General features: G+C 42.3%; 1 non-coding gene across 1 annotated transcript; it reads left to right on the plus strand.

The window, feature by feature from the left end:
- The first annotated feature begins 10,416 nt into the window (after positions 1 to 10,416).
- TRNAA-GGC (transfer RNA alanine (anticodon GGC)) lies at positions 10,417 to 10,490 on the plus strand. The gene has a single exon. It is a non-coding gene; the product is annotated as a tRNA-Ala (tRNA).
- The last annotated feature ends 3,527 nt before the right edge of the window (positions 10,491 to 14,017 follow it).

Here is a 14,017-nt window from a genome sequence, read left to right on the forward strand (position 1 = left end):
ATGAACTGACACTTAGCGGAAACTGCTGAACGGCGCGATGTCCGTCCAGGTCACACGTTCGAGCGTTCATGTTAATTGTGCTGACGGCTGTGCGTTCAACTTAAAAAGAGGTGCAAAACTTCTGCCGGCAATGTGATAAAACATATATGCGTGTAACTGTCAAATACAATGTCACTGTGCATGCTAGCTTGTGAACTATGATATTCTGCGTTTCTTATAGTCATGAATTCTGGCATATGTTCTGACATATGGCTTGAGAAGTTTTCTGAAACAGAGAAACCACCGACACGAAACACCACGCTATGGCAATTAACGGCGAATTCTATAATTCTGAGATAATGATAAGAACAACAATAGCGTACTTATCAGCATTGTTTGAATCACGCCTTTAGAGATCTCATGCAAGATAGGAACCCTTCCGGATGACTGGAACAAGTGATAATGTGGCCCACCCGTCCAAGGATATGAAAGTGTCGTTAATTTGAGAATAAAGAACATTTGCTTCAGAGAAATATTAAGAAAGGCAGAATAGATATTATTTCTTGCTGATAACTGAAAACCTACCTAGCAAAAGCCAGTAAAACAGATCATATGAAAAAAATTCGCTGGTTTTGTTAAAGAAAAATTTTATCAACCACACATAACGTTCTTCCTTTGGGGCACTAATAAAGGAAAAATGAAAAGCTCCTGACAATATACTTTTAGTAATGTGACTACTTTTTACTGTTCCCGTTGAAATGTCCCGTTCTCAATTTTCTACGGCTAAAATACTACCCTCATTTTCTTTTTTGCAAGAAAAACACGTAAAGAGGGCAATATAGGGCCGCCGTCCAGAATATTGGAGAAACATATTCCGACGCGTGACAGCAAAATTGAACAAGTGCAATGTTTTCCTGTCCGTAAGATTTTCCACTCTGTACGCGACACGATATTGAAACAGAGCTGAAAAACCTTTTTATTTTTTTTATGTTTTCAGGATGGGGATTTCATGTTGACCTCATTTTATCGCTAAACTTCTTGTTACCCAAAGTAGGTTCGCATTCTCTAGAACTCGAAAACTCACCAGGAAAAGGGAGCATTCTTTAGGTCGTTCCTGAACCCCACAGTTTTTTTTTTCTCCACCAGAAATTGCACCAGGCGAACCAACACCGGCATATGAGCAATTCTTTTGAAGGCAGTAATATATTATGCTCTGGAGCTGCCTGCAAAATTTGGGCTGGGTCATTTATCTTAGCTTGGCGTAAGGAGACCACTATGAGGAAAGGTAAACCTAACGAAGCTGCTGAATGGTCTCCGAAGTAATATAGGAAGACGGTAAGCTACATATGAAGGAAAATTGTTTTAAAAAGAAATTCAGATGAGAGTGGGTACGAGTTATTCTTTTAATTGTCATGAGATAAATATGGAAGACAATATAAGTCTTCGCACTGAGCTGTTACTTGCAGTTAGTCCCCTATTTAGTACAGTGTAGCTGGTGTTTCAAACATTTTTACTGCATGAAACAACGCAGTACACGGAGCGTTCACTTTCTGCAGTGACTCGAAATATTAGCGATAACAAGAAGCGCCTAGTTGGGATCCCTAGCGGCTACTAAAAGTTGCCTCTGATTGTTGGTGTTGAACCTAAAATTGCAGACTTTTTTAAAGATGCTGTGCATTGTGAACTTTAACACAGAAATTTACAAACTTTTGATTATTCTAATGCAATCATATTTTAGTGCCTGACTGCCTGGAGTACCGAAGTAACGGGGGGAGGGGGGAGGGGGGGCAGCGTCCCGGGGCCATTTCTGAATATGGACCCTGTATGAAAGCGGAATACTGGAACGTTCCTTCGTAATGGTACTGATCTCCATGAGAAGAAAAGGGCCTTGGATAACAAATAAAAAAACGGCAAATGAATAATGTAGCCCACATAGATTAAACAGATGTAAAAATATTAACTCTGGTTTATTGTGGTTAAACTTGGAGTTAAGCGAGAGCAATCTGCATGGCTACGCTTAGGCTCGGATTGAAAGTAAACACACGACTTTTGCACATAGTAGTTAACTCTATGGTTTCAGCTTTATTTATGCCATTGTTGAGTCACTTCAAGTATGAGCACCCCTTGACTCTCGTCGTTGACCATTCTCGTACGGGTGTAGTAGACTTCTAGGGGTAATTGTCTTTACTTCCAACTCCGGGGCACACCGATATCAAAACGTTCGAACAAACCTTCTGTCCTATCAACTCACTGTTGTGGTTCGCCTCCACCAACTACCAAGATATCTGTCGTCTTCATTCTGTTTTTTTCTTCTTACTCTTCTTTTTTCTTCTTTTTCTACTTTTTTCTTCGCTCTTCGGACAGGCACGGACAGGCACAGCGAAATGGCGAGACTGTGGCCAATGTAGCTCTCGCTACAAAACAAGAGCTGACGAAAAGGAAATCACAGCACACGGAGCATTTTAACTAGCCAGCTACCTCGTGTTTTCAAGGTGTCTACGCTAACTGCTTCACCAAACCGGAAACTGAAACATACCTCAATTATTTTGCATTTAAGTCAGCCTAGATATTTCATTATTTGTGCTTCATGTTTGGAACAGTAGGGACAACGGCTGCCGCTCTAACAGTTACAGCGCTTTGCACCCTTGGCCCATGCTGCCTGCTTTCAAGACTTGCAGCGAATGATCTGGATGTCTTAAATACTCTGTTCGTTGTTAATATCCTAATGTCGATTTTCGGAAGGCACCCAATGCTTGAGTGTTTTTTTATTTCGTAGCCTTTTAAGATAGCTCAGTTCAGCTCAGTCGTGTCCGACTCTTCGTGACTCTATGGACCATATAACGCCACGCTTTCCGGTCTCTCACTATCTTCCTAACATCACATAACATCATCTGCTACGCCTCGAGGATGCCATCTAACCATCGCGTTCGCTGCCTACCCCTTCTCCGATGAACCTCAACCTTTCCCAACATCAAATCTTTCTCCAGCAACTCCTCTCTTCTCATCAGATGACCAAAGTAGCTGAGCTTTAACTTTAGAATTTGACCCTCCAAATAGCACTCAGGGTTTATGGTCGACAATATCGACTAATATGATCTTCTGGCAGTCCAAGGAAATCTCAAGATTCTCCCGCAGCACCACAATTCAAACGCGTCAGTTCTTCGGCGGTCAGCCTTCTTCACAGTCTAACTCTCGCATCCATACATCACAACTGGAAAGACCATAGCACGAGTTATACGGATCTTGGTTGGCAGACTAATGTCTCTGCTCTTTACTAGGCGGTCAAGGCTAACCATTGCTCTCTTTCCCAGAAGCAGGCGTCTCCTAATTTCATGGCTGCAGTCTCCTTCCGAGGTAATATTGGAGCCCAAGAAGAGAAAATCTGTCACAGCTTCCACTTCTTGTCCATTGATGCTCCAGGACTTGATAGGGCAAGACGCCATGATCTTTGTCTTTTAAATGTTCAGTTTAAGCCCAAACTTCTCACTCTCTTCATGTAAGCGCATCAGAAGTCTCTTAGTTCCGCTTTACTTTCTGCCATTAAAGTGGTATCATCCGCATATCTAAGGTTGTTGATACGTTTCCCAGCAATCTTCACTCCAGCTGAAGACTCGTCCAGACCGGCCTTCCTCATGATGCACTCAGCAAATAGGTTAAATAGGCAGGGCGACAGTATGCAACCTTGTCTCACTCCTTTCTCAATCGGAAACCAATCAGTAAGACCAGGCCCAGTTCTGACGGTGGCCTCTTGCACTTCATACAGGTTCCTGAGGAGACATGATGTGAATTGGAACTCCCATCTCTTGGAGAGCTTGCCACAATCTGCTGTGATCTACGCAGTCAAACGCTTTCGCATAAGCAAAAAAGCAGAAGTAGACGGGTTTCTGGACCTGTCTTGCCTTTTCCATGATCCAGCGAAGGTTGGCAATCTGGTCTTTAGTTCCTCGGCCCTTGCGAAACCCAGCTTGTACGTCCGGAAGCTCCCGATCCACATACTGCTGCCGGCTACCTTTGAGGATTTTCAACATCACCTTGCTAGCATACGAAATAAGCGCAATCGTGTGGTAGTTGGATCTTTGGCAGTGCCTTTCTTTAGAATGGGGATCTAAACTGACCTCCTCTAATCCTGTGGCCACTGCAGGGTTGTCTAAATTTGCTGACATAATGTATACAGAGCGTTAACAGCGTCGTCATGGTTGTGGTTTTGAAGCAACTCAGCAGGAATGCCAGCAATTCCGCTAGCATTGTTCTTAGCAAGGCTGGCTAAGGCCCACTCAACTTAACTCTTCAGGATGCCCGGCTCGAGATAAGTAATCACAACCGTCTTCTGTTGGGTTTGCACAACCGGGTCCTTCTTGTACAATTCTTCTGTGTATTCCTGCCACCTCTTCTTTATCTCTGAGGCTTCAGTAGTGAGGTCCCTGCCTCGTTTGTCGTTTATCACGCCCAGCATAGCCCAGGAGCTTCCTTTGATATCTTTTATTGTCTTATACAGAGCTCTTGTGTTCCTTAATTGGCTGTTGTCCTCAACTGCTCGGCACTGTACGTTCATGAAGGCATTCTTATCTCTCTTCTTGGTATTTTCTGAAGATCCGCATTGAGAACCTTGTATCTTTTTCTTCCCCCCATAACTTTTGCCATCCTCCTTTCCTCAGCTATTTGGAAAGCCTGTTCAGATAACCAGTTTGCTTTCTTGCATTTCTTTTGCTTTGGAACTACCTTAGTAGCAACTTCTTGTATTATATCACGAACAACAGTCCACATCTCTTCAGGGTTTCTGTCTTCTAGATCTAATTCTGGAAATTGCTTCCTCACTTTCACAGCATATTCTATACAGCATAGCTGTATAGATGTTATTTAGGACTGGAATTGCGTAGTACGGCACGATTATGTGAAACGTATTTCTGTTTTAAAGGCTTATTTTGAAGCCGTAGCCAGCTAGCAGTGCTAACGTTGTTGCGGATGTTTTTAATAAAGTTCCTATTAAAGCCATTTATAAAGGCTAATGCATGTTGATGCATGCGTCAGTAATAATGCTGTTATTCCGTTCCATCTTCATTTGTATAGACAGCTAAATAAAGATCCATATTTCTTTCAAACTTAATAATCAGGCGAGTGGCGCTTCCCCTGTAAAGCGTGCTCTGTCATTATAATTATGAGTATGTGGCAAAACAAACTTCAACTTACGCTGTTTGTTGTTAATTGCATAAAGTCGACGTTCGGAAGGCACCCAATGCCTGAGTGTTCATTGATTCAGCCGTTTTAAGACTGCTATATAGATGTATTTTAGGACCGGATTAGTGTAGTAAGGCACGATTATGTTTAACATCTTTCTGTTTTAAAGGCTTATTTCGAGCAGAAGCCAGCTCGCAGTGTTAACGTTCTTGCGGTTGTTTTTTATTAAAATTCTCATTTGAGCCATATATAAAGGCCAACGCATGTTGACGCATGCGTCAGTAATAATGCTGTTATTTCGTTCTGTCCTCATTTGTATAGTCAGCTAACTAAAGATCCATATTGCTTTCAAATTTAATAGGCGGGTGGTGCTTCCCCTGTAAAGCGTGCTCTGTCATAATTGCGAGTATGTGGCAAAACAAACTTCAACTTACGCTGTTCGTTGTTAATTGCCTAATGTCGTTGTTCGGAAGGCACCCAATACCTGATTGTTATTTACTCCGTTTTCGGACACATGTATAGATGTTATTTTAGACGGGAATTGCGTAGTAGGGCATGATTATGGGAAACTTTTTTTTGTTTCAAGGCCCATTTTGAAGCAGAAGCCTGCTCACAGCCTTAACGTTGTTGTTGCTGCTGTTTTTATCAAAACTTTCATTTGAGCCATATATAAAGGCTAACGCATGCAGAGGCATGCGTCAGTAATAATCCTGTTATTCTGTTCCGTCCTCATTTGTATAGCCAGCTAAAAAAGGATCCACCTTGCGTTCAAATATACTAATCGGCGAGTAGCGCTTCACCTGGAAAGCGTGCTCTGTGTATATAATTGTGAGTATGTGGCAAAACAAACCTCAACTTACGCTGTTCGTTGTTAACTGCCTAATGTCGATGTTCGGAAGGCAGCCAATGCCTGAGTTTATTTACTTAGCTGTTTTAAAGCAGCTGTATAAATGATAAGACTAGAATTGCGTAGTATGGTACGATTATGTGAAACGTTCTTTTTTGTTTTAATTTTTTTTTTTTGAAGCAAAAGCCAGCTCCCAGCGTTAACGTTGTTGTTGTTGTCGCTGTTATCAAAGTTTTCACTTGAGCTTTTTATAAAGGGTAACGCATATTGACGCATGCGTCGGTAATATTGCTGTTATTCCGTTCCGTCCTCATATGTATAGCCAGCTCCTTAAAGATCTACATTGCTTTCAAATGTAGTAATCTGGCTAGTAGTGGCACACTATATTGTGCACGAAAAATATTTACCCTTTGAATTTTCACAGTTCTCGCAAATGTGTTAGCATTAGCAAATTGGTCGTATGCTCTACTATAGTTATTGTTGCTGACCACATAGTACTAGCCGAAAACGCGATACATTATGTGTGAAGAAGCTGTACAACCAGAAGAGGGAACAACGGAAACAATTTTTGTCTGGCAACTTTATTTTAGTTATTTGTAATCACTAATGGATTCGGCTGGTTCATACGTATAGAGCAAGAAAGAGTGTACAACGGGAGAAAATCTTAATGTATTATGCATTACGCGCTGTCGGTTCTTGTTTTGTCTGATAGTTTGCGATCGCTATAGGTATGCTATTCTTTTCCTTGTTATATTTGTTTCTTTCTACTGTATATACTTGTTCGGTGAAGGGTACGCGCGCTAATACATATGCGCTGTTTCGACCCTACGATTTATCCAACAGTGAATATTTTGTCACTCATCACTATGCTGGAGTGCGGTCAAGAAAAATGGTGAAATGCGTGATAGTAACCTAACCTGCGTTATTGAAACCATTTTTCAAGTTTACTTTGTTCGTCAGTTGCAGATATAAGCATCAATTCTGCGCAGGCCATAGTCGCTCAAGCAAGAGAGACTATGCTCTCTACACGCGAGAATGAAAAAAATCACCTTCGTTTTATATTCAGTGTGCACAATGAGTTCAAAAAGAAAAAAAAAACAACGCTTACTAGGACATTTCTCATTAGCCTCCTATGTCTCGGCTACCAGTTGCAGGACTTCCAACTGCTCGCAAAATAAAACTGGGTCCAGTGCGGCCTTAGTCCACGCTTGACGCATCACCCAGTGTCATGGAGAACACCAGCGGCATACACAGCGTCATAAACCACATTCCAGTGTTTCCTCCCATCGTACCAGTGCCACCATAGCTTTCCTCCACAGATCCAGTGAACTTAACAGATCGATAGCTTTACAGTAGAAATCTTTTGGGGAAAGCGTTATGGTTTCGTACTGGAAGACACCGGAGGTTGATGGTTTCTGCAATAGGTTTGTAATTAAATTGGCATCTGAAAAACAGTTTGATTATTTACAGCAAGAGGTATTAGGCTTCCACATCTTAAAAAATAAAGTCTAAATGATCAATTTGGCTACCAGTAGTTGCTTGTATCTGTACTCACCGAATACTGACTCGATAGTACTTAAGAACTTAATGGTAGCGACTATACACAAATTCACGTCATCATTTCGCAAAATGTACAAATAAAGCATTCCACATAACGCCTAAAAGCAAACATGGATTGTGCATAATTTCTGTAAGGATGGCTGGTTAAGTACTAGGCTTGAATAAATCCATTTGAAGGAATGGAAAAATAAACATGCATGTGACTTCAGGTGCCACTAGACCTCGCGTTGATCGATGGGGAGCACATTCAGGCAGCGAAAATATACGCGAACCCTCAGGAGGAGCTAAGTTGAAGGGCTGTCTGGGTATTAAACTGAAATCCACGCTCAGCCCGCTGAAGAATGTAAGGAGCATCTCGCTGTACACTATTGCGACTGAGCCGCTCACCTTCTCCGGTTATGAAGCATTCCGAGTCCTGCCTTCCATCCAACGATTCGCGCCTTTTCAACAGCACAAGTAAGACCCTTATATGGGATATAATTTAGGATGCATGCTATTATAAACAAGGAGTTTCATTTACGGCAAGCATTTCATTTACGGCAAGCGAGTGACGTGCAGCGCTTGGCGCTTGTACTTTTTCACTGCAGTAATACACATGTTTTCCACGGCTGTAGCAACAGTACATGAGTATTAAGCATTGGTGTGCGAGTAGAAATGAAGATTATTCGCAATTTCAGGCTCTCTTACATATATGCGACATCGGTCATTAGATGATTATGCCTTTTTTATAAGTTTAACCGACACATTGACGACCCCAGAGTCCCGAAACTTTTTATTGACGTAGAAAGCATGCGATGTGTATAAAACACAAGAAACTATGACTATACATTTTCTGGCGTTTTCATAATCGTGCACACCGACCTACTGCCTGACCCCAGCATTGTTGTAATAATGTGTATCCAGAAACGACTACCTACGACCACTCTACAGATCTGCACTAGACTTAAGAATGCCAACTCTTGCAATAAGACTCATGTTTACCACCCCCTACTAATAAAACGATCAGCGTAGTTTGGGCAAATGAGTCGCTCCAAAGAAAGCAGCACATCTGCAGCGTTATGACGAGGACAAAAGTGGTTCTTTATTTTTTGGCCATATTTAACTAGACAGCTAATTATGCCGGGAGTCAACGCAATCATTACTACGCAAGCGAGGACGTATAAGGCAATACGATACCCACTGCAATAATTGACGCTCATTCTAAGCGGCCAATTGGGGTATTATTAAGGGTGAAAAAAAAGTTTGAAGTCTTCTGGCCACCGATAGGAATACAGCTTCACGCAACGTATGGTTAAGCTTCTGCAGACCGGAAACACAGCAAAAAAAAAGAAAAAAAAAATATTACATGCTGCACCAGTCAGGAAGCAAACAACGAAAACTATCGCATGTTGTCATTCTTGAAAGAAAATAAAGAAGACAAAGACATGAAAGAAAGGTACTTGGAGTGAGAAAAGCCGGACGACAAAGTCGAATAAATTAAACAGCAGAAACATGCACTAGTCCCTTTAAATTTACAAATGACGCGATGAATGCCTAAAAAAATAAACTACCTTATCCTTCAAGAAAAGCCCCACCGAGCGATAAATATCTATGAAGAGGAAGACGAGTACTTGACGCCGACGGTAAGGCCCACTTGACGAATGAGCCTCCTTAAGCCGTCCTTGTAAAGCCATTTTTCTTCCAGCGGTAAGCCGACGCCAGACTTTCTTATCGGCTCCCGCTGAAGAAAAGACCGCTGATGTGTGAAAGCTGGCCCGCTAGCCCAACTACAATTCATTCGTGCAAAATGACTTGGAGTGTTTTCTTTAACAGTATTGCTCTCATATTTCGAATCTCTGGTATCCCATGAGGCGCCAATAATGTTTCTGCGCAATATAGAATAGATGGTTTAATGTTCTTTTTTATTCACAATAGCAGGCTTAAAAAAGAGACAGTATAGCAAGACGTTACTGTCCATTTACGGCTGGTTTCGTTTGGTTCGTGGGATTCAACATTCGCAAGTAACTCATGCTATGAAAAATGCCGTAGTTTAAGCCTCAGAGATTTCGAGAACCAAGGCTTCTTTAACGTGCATTGAATGACATCATACTATTCACGGCCACCTTCCTTTTCGCCTCCGCCGAAAAGCTGCTGCCACAGCCGGAAAGGAATCGTTGTCCTTTGCTTCGGTACTTGAGCTCCCTAATCACTGAGTTACCGTGTCAGAATATTTAGGATGATACAGGTAAAAGCAACAGTGTTTAGAAGGCATATAACTTTCAGGATAGTGGGAGTGTGAAACGCGGCCGTTAACCAAAACCTGGCCCTCTATACTGCATCTACAACCTCTAGAGTATCGCAAATCGTCGACGAGTCATGGAACCCATGCTTCTTTCAAAGTATAAACAAGTCGTGGCTCTGGAGTTACAAAGTTTGACGCTGCCAAACTCCCTCAAGACCTGGGGCTCTCTAGCTCTCAGGATGCTTAAAATTATGAAAATACCACCAACAAGATAACAGGAGCAAAAACTTGAAAAGATTTCCTGAGTTGTTCATTAGCCAAAATTTTACCTAATGCTTTCGCTTATGGTTCAGCCATAGCAGATATATATAGGCTCAAGGCCTTCTTAGTAGCTGTGATTTAGTTATACTAACTAAATTTTTTGCCCTAAATTTTTAGTTCAGACAGTTTATTTTAATAAGGGAGTATTTACCCATTGACATCCACCCAAGCGCAGCCATACAGCTACAAAGTAATACTTCCTTAATAGAAATCTACTCCACCTTGGGGGTTCCCCCTAAATGTTAGATCAACACCATTCCCACTTCGAGTTATGAACAATTCGCTCTCGCCCTACCATCTGATCTGCTGACCGTCCTGGTTAGCTCAGTCGGTAGAGCGACTGCCCCGGCAAGGCGGTGGTGCCGGGTTCGATTCCCGGATCAGGACGAACTACGAAGTTTCTGAGGAAGCTGTATAGCTTTCCTTTGTAGCCGTATGGCTGCGCTTGGGTGGACGTCAATGAGTAAATACTTCCTTATTAAAAATCTACTCCCCCTTAATGGTGTTTCCTCTAAATATTTGACCAACAGTTTATTTAACAGTGATTTTTAAGTGCGATTTCTTGGTTGGTGTTCGATGCTGTGACCTCTGCCTCCCCGTGCTGGTGCTTGTAATGATAACGTATTTCGCATTCCTTCGAATATTTGCCTCTCATTTATTCTCACTTCCGGAGACTCAGCAGCAATTACATCGATGTTATCATCCAAATGAGTTAAATATGAGCCTGTAATAGTGCCAGCGATTTATTACTCTGTGAAGTCATTTATTACGCTGTAAAAGACTCGGAACCTGCGGGTGGTAACGATGACGTAAGGCATGGAGAGAATGACACGATGAAAACTGATTCACCGACCTGCTTTCCTGAAGCTTTGCGCCGGGAGACCCAACCTAAGCCCGATCGTTTCATAAGACGCGCTTTAAAATGCGCGGTCTTCTTGTAAATGAAGTCCTCGTCCAACTCTATGCCGCTCAAGGTAGCTATCATGGGCTGCTGGAAATGGGTACAAGGTGGTTGCTCAATGCAAAGGTAGAGATCTGAAGGAAGTGAAAAAAAATATTGCCCAAACAACAGTAACCACACCAAGGTTTTCAATTTCTCTCACTTGCGCAGCGCAATATAAAACAATATCAGGCTTTACGTCAAACGGATGGACCTAGTCGCTATATATTTATTTTTTTATTTGGTTACTATCAGGGCCGTTGACGCTTTACAGATAGGAGTAGTTTAACTACTTATACAAACATTAGAAACATTAGACTGACATATTATGTCTAGAGCAAGCGTTATAATTAATTTAAACAGCGGGTACTAACTCATACCTAATTTTAGGTTAAAAAAAATGGTAAGCTTTTAACGCTCTTACACTGTGCAGCCCGCACGACGCAGTTTTGGAGCACAGGGATCGTTATGGAGACGTATACGTGCAAAGCGCATGGCAGGAGTATGCGGCAGTTTCCACGGAGTATGTGGCCGCGCCCCTAGTGAGAGAAGCGCGAAACGCCCGGCGTGACTACAACCCACGCTACGCTTAAGAGCCGACTTGGTAGCCCAGCTCTCGCGCTGGTATGACGTCAGTAGCCACGTGGTGTAAAGCGTACCTACCTCACCACGCTACGCTGAAGGCTCGAAACCTAGCGTATTATTGCTTTCGCAATAAAAATAACGTAACGAGCAACTGAATTATATAACATCAGGCTTTACACAGGTAATGGTCGGTTTGCCTAAAAGCAAAGAATGTTGTATATTTCTACCATGCATGTCAGGTGTGGCGTTCAGTCTTAATGAAAACAGGTGGCAATTGTATAGTGAGGCAAGAAAATGAGAAAGTCACTATGAGGACCACGCGTATAGCAATCATGAAACAGTTCCTAAATAATAAATAATCAGATCAAAAACAAAGAAAATAATTTTAAAAAGCGCTGAAAATTGCACTTCAACGTCAGACACTGCGTCACCGAAAAACGCCTTCACCTGAGATGTTGCCGGCAGGTATGCTACTGACATTACGTTTATATTTGGCGTTGCTGTGTTTCGAAATATTCGAGGAAGGGAAAGGCGCTTCACGACGCGGGGCCTGGCTCCGGCGCTTGTGCAAGCGACGTGATTTTACATTCAGTTAAAGGAATTTGCAATAGAATACAAAGACCAAAGGATGATGTAGAACGCAATTATTCTTCCTTATGCGAGGGAGCCTAGCGGAGCATGAAGAAAACGACATCTATTTTTGGAAGTGGGATCGCTGATCCTATCTGAATAACGCGCAAAGAAAGACGACGCAAATCTTAAAAAGTCCGTTCTCAGGGCTATGGAGTACTCGAAAAAGCCACCGTGTCGGTGAATCTAGTGCTCCGTATCTTCCGAGAAACTCATTATTGTAAAACAACAATTCAGCGAATATAACAATTGCGCCGGGAACACGATTTTGTTTTTACAGACCTAGAACAAAAACATATTAAGGGAATGCGTTCCTGTCGCCGCATCACGCCCGCCCGCGCCCGTCACATTACGACTGAGGCCCAACGCGAGCACTCTCGGAGTGCAATTTCATTACAATTTATAGCTCTGTAGGGTTCTTGAATAAACCTGAAGCCCTCGTATATGACATCCCTTCTAGACTATGATTATCTTCGGAACGTTAAGGCAGAGTTATATTCAAAAAACGCGGGTTAGTCGTGATGAGAACCACATGAAGCGTAAAACTCACCATCGAGTTCTGTCCTGACAGTGGTTGCAGTTAAATTTTTCAAAAACAAAACAACATTTTTCTGTGCTTCATACTTAGCATACAAATTTCTCTGAATTTTGGTATCAAGTGAAACATATAGATAAAATAAAACATTAAAATACTAAGCGAACTAGATTACGCATATAACTGCGGTAAAGAATTTCACGCATGAGCGAACGCATGCATCTTTTCAACCTCGCTCGCCCTAAACCTTTTTGTTGAGAAATCGCAATTCTAGCACAAGCACTCACTGATTTTAAAAAGTAAAGATGAACTGTTATTTTCTCCGCGTTAGTGTAAGTAACCCGTATGAACGGCACGGTGGCGTAGAGAACATGTATACCTTAACATTAGTTAGCATTGATCCCCTGTGGTATTCTTTGCATTCGAATGCTCACGAATAAAGGCAAAATATTTTTAATTATGAGCTCACAAGGTCTGCCGCAATTTGCGAGCGAGTCGTATGGTCCTGACAGGTAATTTCGACTCAGCCCTTTTTCAGGGGGCTCGTTTTTTATTTTTTTTTATTCAACATTTAGTAAGAAACGAGACGAATAATATACTATAAGAGAATTCTGAACAAACATGACAGCCAAATATTTTTATCGAGGGGTTGAACATAGACCTAAACGTCCTCAGCAATCAGCCAAATGATCTAAATGCTGAAGGTGTATCGCCTGTGACCGCTTGTAGCCGAATAGGCGCACATATTCTCTCTGGATGCTTCTCGAGTTCTCCGCGTGCATGCTTTCATTTGGGGAAAGGGGGGGGGGGGGCAGGAACGAGGGTGAGTGGTAAGTTGTCACACGAAAAAAAAGCAGTAGAGTTCACACGCTTGTCGACTGGCTCTAGCCGCTTCAGTTTCATTCCCTGTAACGTATAGAGGCAATTGGAAGGATTAGAGCTGGCGTAAAGGAGACACGTTCCTGGCACAGCCATCTACGTGAAAGCGATGAACGCTTATCCGCCTTGAACAAACTCCAGATACGCTGTGCCACCTCAAACATATCTCTGGCCACAGCTACGAGTGGCTTCTTTTCCAGCTGTAGCACGCTATGGCCCCACTCTTTATTTCAGGCAGGTACAGAAGCCACCGTTTTCAACCTCAACCATTTTCTAGGTTGGCTTTCCCGCTTATTGTACATTATGCTTCTGTACATTTATTCATTTACTGCACATGAATACGCG

The sequence above is a fragment of the Amblyomma maculatum genome, chromosome 9 (genome assembly GCF_055883805.1).
Source record: "Amblyomma maculatum isolate TAMU_Amacu chromosome 9, ASM5588380v1, whole genome shotgun sequence".
NCBI classification, from domain to species: Eukaryota; Metazoa; Arthropoda; class Arachnida; order Ixodida; family Ixodidae; genus Amblyomma; species Amblyomma maculatum.